Below are 5894 nucleotides of genomic sequence, written 5' to 3' on the forward strand. Positions count from 1 at the left end.
AGGTAGCCCTTAAAAGGGCTTAATAGATACCAAATAATTAATATCATTTAAAAGTTATTCTCTGAACATATAAATTTAAACTAGAAATTAATAATCATAATATATCTGGAAAGTCTCCAAATATTTGGAAATTAAATAGCACACTTCTAGTTAACTCAAGGGTCAAAAAGAAAGTCAGAGGGAAATTAGAAAATACTAATTCTTGAGCTGAGTGATGGTTACAGGGAGTTTCACTTTGTGAAATTCATAAGCTGTACATTTTACTTTGTGTACTTCTATGTATATGTTATTTTTTCAACAAAATTTAAAATGGAGTGGACAAATTCCTAGAAAAATATAACTTAGCAAAACAAAGTCAAGAAGAAATAAAAAGGAAGTTGGAGCAAGACTGTAGCTGCAGTTTGCAGCCTTCTTGGGTGAATTCCACAAGCCCCTACAAAATCCAATTAATTATGATGGCAAAGGAAAAAAAATCTACATACAAGAGGTACAACAAACTAAAAGACAAGTTACCTCCACAGACTCCAAAATCTAAGTGTGTGTGGCCAAACAGAAATAGCAGCAGGATATGTATGATATCAAAGTGCCCAAGAAGAAGCAAAGGTAAAGCAAAAAGACCTGTGAAAATCCTAGAATCTGAATTCTCACCAGGTAATCGCCTCTAAGGCACTGTCATACTCAACATACAAAGCTCAGGAGGCCAATCTGAGAGAGCAGACAAATCTATAATGGAACTCATGGGTAAGAGTGAGAGGAAACACAAAATTCAGGTGATGCTAGAGTGATAAAGGCCACAGGAACTTTTAAAACTATCCAACAGAAGCTGTCTTCCAGGATAAAGGCCTATAAAGAGGAGAATTTACTCACAGAATCTAAATTGAACAAGACAGGACACACTGGCTAAGAAACAGGACAGATGGTACAGATAAAAATGGGGAAGACCAGAGGGGACATAGAAAGGTAATAGTTTAGTACATCTCAGAATAACCTCAGAAAAGGGAACCCTAGAGGTGAAGCTAGGAGTGACTCCGGGTCCACACTCCCCTACTAAGAATTTTGGAAAATCTATTTTATTGAGACTTCAGCAGCAGAAAAGGGTAGTAGTCAAATCTCAATAGTTATGTAACAAGGTTATTTAAACTCTCCCTTTTATGAAGACTAGAAAAATATTTATTGAACCAAGACCTTTATTAAGTGGTAAAAATTTATTGTGTTATAAGATCATATGTGAGAGAATAAGATGATGTGTTGTGTGGACCTCTTTTCCCTCAATTGTTTTCAACTTTTGGCAAAAAAAAAAAAATATACTAATATATACAGAAAGCTCAGAGAGGTGGAATTTTTGCCTGGTAGTTTCTTGTAGTTAAAATGCACTGCTAGGTCAGTAAAGTATCTTAAAACATTTAAGGAAACTTTTAGTAATAGCAGAGAAGATAGAAGATGTTTGCACAGTGATGTATCACAACATAAACCTAGATCTATTAAATTCAAGAGCTTGCATCATTAATGTTAGTAATTATTTCAAGCAGTGACTGCCCAGAGGAAAAGTGGTCTGTGCCACTACAGAAAACAACATAGCAATAGCTTTTGGCCATTGTACAGATTTACAGCTCTACAAAAACTCATTAGTTTGGCCTTTTCTATTCTTCCTTCAAACACCTATGGTGAGTATAATGAAATTGGACTAAATAACCAAAAGAAACAGGCACACACTTTCTACGGGTATAGGTAAAGTTCAGGTTCTGATCAAATATGAAGCCTTCTGACTATGTTTCCAGCTGGGCCATTACTGAGTTTCCATTTTTCAGGCCCAAGTTCTGATATTTTCAGCTTATGCCTTGTTTTCCTTTTTGAATTTGTTGGTTTGCACATCTTTATTTAAAAAAAAATTATTTCTTTCTGTTAATTGTATAAATATGAGTCTATCTGGTGTGGCTGTAGGCATTTGTGCAACTGCCAAAAAAAAATGCTGTTGAAGTAGAAGTCTGAGACAATTATATAAACGCAGATATTAAAAATATATATACTTTAATATGCTTTTTAAAGTATAGCATCACCAGTAGCATATCAACCAAGAAAGACACAGGATCCTATTAAGAAAAATATATTAAATCCAATGATAAAAATTCCTAAATAAAGTTCCACTGTTAAGGTTTTGATAAATTATTAAATTACTCTTTGTAACAGTTGTACTTCTTCTAATTTTCCTTTGAGATACTAAAAGGAAATCTTCTTGTTTCAAATAAATATGAGAAAGCAAAATGTTTTGTGCTGGATTACCAAAATAGCCTCATCTAATCTCACCCACACTCATTCTGCCCCTCCTCATTAGACTACCATTTGTCTGTTTCCAATGTAAAATACTTCCCTGTCACATTATCATCCCCTCTCCCTAGATTCTTTCAAAGTGATAGAAAATAGGTTAAAAATCCATAACAGCTTTGAGGGTTGAAATTGGGAATACTAAAAAAATGACAATTTCTGGGAGATGGAAAGGAGGGACCATACTGACAGATAAGCAAGGGTTGGAGGTAAATCTTGAATAGACACAAAGAAAGATGAATCCAAGGAAAAAGCTATTCCTGGTGCAGTCATCAGTTATGGAGAGTGAAGGAATTGGAACAGAGAATTGGGGCAGAAATCAAGGTTGAGTACTTTCTGAAGACATGGAACATTATATTTAGGAAGAGTTAGGGCTCCTAACTCAGGGTCGGGAATTGGGGAGTAGAGGCATAGTCAGTCTACCTGTTTGGTTCATACATGAACCATGTAAAATCTGCCAGTGGATGAACTTAATACATATTTGTTGAACAAATGAATGCAGAAAGATTACTCCGATTATTTACCAACCATGAGAAAAATATGGAATTAATTGTAATCCTTAGCAATTAGCTCCAAATCCACAGTTAGAGATATTTCAACTTCACCCACTCCTCAAATGAAACTAGAACAATCAGGGGAAAATCCCCAGCAACAATCTTTTCCACCATCCCAAACTCCAATATCTATTGTTCCTTCTACTCCCCAGCCTCAGCCATTACTGCGATAGCAGTTTATGACTCCTCTTCAGTTGCACCTGATTATTCAGTGTTATAGGTGCTACCCTATACCTATAGGTTGTACCCTCCCTGTCTAACTCATCCCCTAGGAGCCATAGCTCCTTCCACTTCAACAGAGAAATTTCTCTCTGTTTGATTTCAGTGACCTTAGATGATTAAATCTTAGATGATTATCTCAGCAATTAAATTCCTTTGTTCCACCCAAGGTAGCTATATTCTTTTAGGAAGTTATAGCACATTTTTCAAGGACCAGGCTGAGGAGGTATTTGTGTGACACACCCCTGCCTCCTACATTTAGAGTCACTCAATGGTGTCCTGAGAGGCCACAGGTCATTGAGAATCTATTGAAACTTGAGCTGTGCAAAGCTGCCCTGGTTTTGGCCAAATTCTATTACTCAAGAGCTGTAATCCTGATACAGGTATCCCCCAGTCTTCAGAAGTTTTCATTACACCAACACCACTACTCTTTTACAAAAGACCTACATTAGTACCTATTTTCACTGATAGTTATCTGAAGAGGATTTTTGCTTTTATGAAATAAGGTGATAAGTGAAAATAGCACTCAGCATTTGTCTTGCAGTCACCAGTTGTTGAGGCAGTGTATCCCAAGCACTGAGAGTGATTCCTCAAAAGCTCCTTCCCTAAGAACTACACTCAGCATCTCAGCATCCAGCCACGGGTTTGAAATGCATCTGTGAGTCTGTGCTTCATCTTGATTTTTGTTTCTGTGTGTGCCTCTATGAGCAAGACGTGCCCTAAGGTGTCAGAAAAGCCTGAGAGGTCTGGCTATTTTGGGGATCTGGAAACGCTCACAATTTTTCCATATAAATTAATGGTAATTGTTTCTTCAATCTATGCCAGTTTGACTTTGAAAAGTTTCATGGGAACACTCTATTTTTAGATAGCAAGGGAAACCTGTATTCGCAAACACGATCATAGTTTGTCTTTCCTTCATTGTCTCTTCAAACTGCCTAGGGAATGTTTTGCACAAAATACTTCACTGGCCTGCTAAGATGACCCAGATATCATGAAGTGAATGGTCCTCAAATGTAAGCTAAATAGTCATCATTACTATTTGTCTACTCAAGGTATTTAGAAGTGTCCCATTTGAGTAGCATGCTAACTACACTATTTTGTTAATCACTAGGACTATTTTAGTATCACTTTTTTTTTTACTCTTGGAAAGCAATCATGTATAATATTTTGAGCATAAAGTTATTAGACTGGCTTATTTACATGAAGATAGCAATCCTTTTTCTTTTTACTCATATCATATTATTTTGACCTCAAACCCCTCATTGCCTTCCTTTGCCTCACATATCTTAATTTTTTCATCATGTTCAAAAGGTTAAGATTTGATGAGCCAAATTGATCTTCTGATAATTCCTATTGGTTTCATACGAGTTAGTCAAAATGGGAATTTTTGATTTAAAAGAATTTCTGTAATAGAGAAACTTGAGTCAAAATATAAGAGTTGATGCTATGAATTTTGTGTTTCTTGAAAATTTTTAGCTCCACTGCTAAAGTCTTGCTGTTTTTTTCTTTTTCATATTTTTTTCCATACATATCAGTATCCTTGCACCCTCTACAGCATTCATACTAACAATCTTGTTTCTATCTCACTATATTTTTCTTTGGACTTCTATAAAAGTTTACGCACACACAAACACATAACACACACACACACATTTTTTAAACAAAAAATAACTCCATTCACATATTTTTGTGTATCTTGTCTTTTGCATTCAAAAATACTTCATGAAAATCCTTCGTGTTAGTCGATAGAGCTCTAACTCATTGGCTTTAATGGCACAATATGTGTAGGTACCATGATTTAGTCACATGTTTTCTTATTAATGGATATCCACATTGTTTCCAGTTTTTCATCATTAAAAACAATGCTACCATAGATATCTCGAACCAATGTCTTTTGTATGTGTGCCTTTATTTCTCTGGGAGTCACCTCCTAGGAGAAGGACTGCTGGGTCTAAAAGCATATGGATTTTTAATTTTAATGGATCTTGCCAGATTGCTTTTGAACACTGTTTCTCTGCCAACTATACATAAAAGTATTGCTTTAGAAGGTTTTAACTTCTTTCAAAATAGAGAACTTTAAATTTCTATCCTGATACATTTCAAATGTTCAATAATTTAAAAGGATGAATTATTGTTGATAATGTTACTTTTCATTGAACACTGTTCAATACAAATTTTATTAATCCAAGCACTATAGTTTTTCTTAACCTTCCAACCTTATCTGCCCTAGCAATGTAGCCATCAAATTAAAAACAACAAAGAAACCTAAACAGATTGCCTTTCCTACTATTTTCCTGGATACTTAATATCCTTAAAACTCAATTTGCTAGGGTTACTGTAATGGTTTCAAATCTTGCTTCTGCAGTGTTCATGTAAGAATTAGCTCCCCTTCCATCTCTGTGCTAAAAATAGTTTTACTGATGATTAGGGATTTTGTTTAAACTGAAATTAAAGAGAATAGGAATAAGATAAAATGAAGCTACATACTAACATCTCAGTCATAATGGATTCTCAGTATAAGGAATTCAAATAGTCAGCAGTTTTTCACTGTTGTCCATATTCAAAAGCAAACTGTTTTAAGACAATCTTTCTCAATTAATACCTGGTTATCATTTTTGAAGTGTTGAAGGGGGCCTGGGTGGCTCAGTCAGTTGAGCGTCTGACTTTGGCTCAGGTCCTGATCTCACATTCGTGGGTTCAAGCCCCGCATCGGGCTCTGTGCTGACAGCTCAGAGCCTGGAGCCTGTCTTTGGATTCTGTGTCTCCCTTTTTCTCTGACTCTCTCCTGCTCACACTGTC

The sequence above is a fragment of the Crocuta crocuta genome, unplaced genomic scaffold, assembly GCF_008692635.1.
Source record: "Crocuta crocuta isolate KB4526 unplaced genomic scaffold, BGI_CrCroc_1.0 scaffold305, whole genome shotgun sequence".
Lineage (NCBI taxonomy): Eukaryota > Metazoa > Chordata > Mammalia > Carnivora > Hyaenidae > Crocuta > Crocuta crocuta.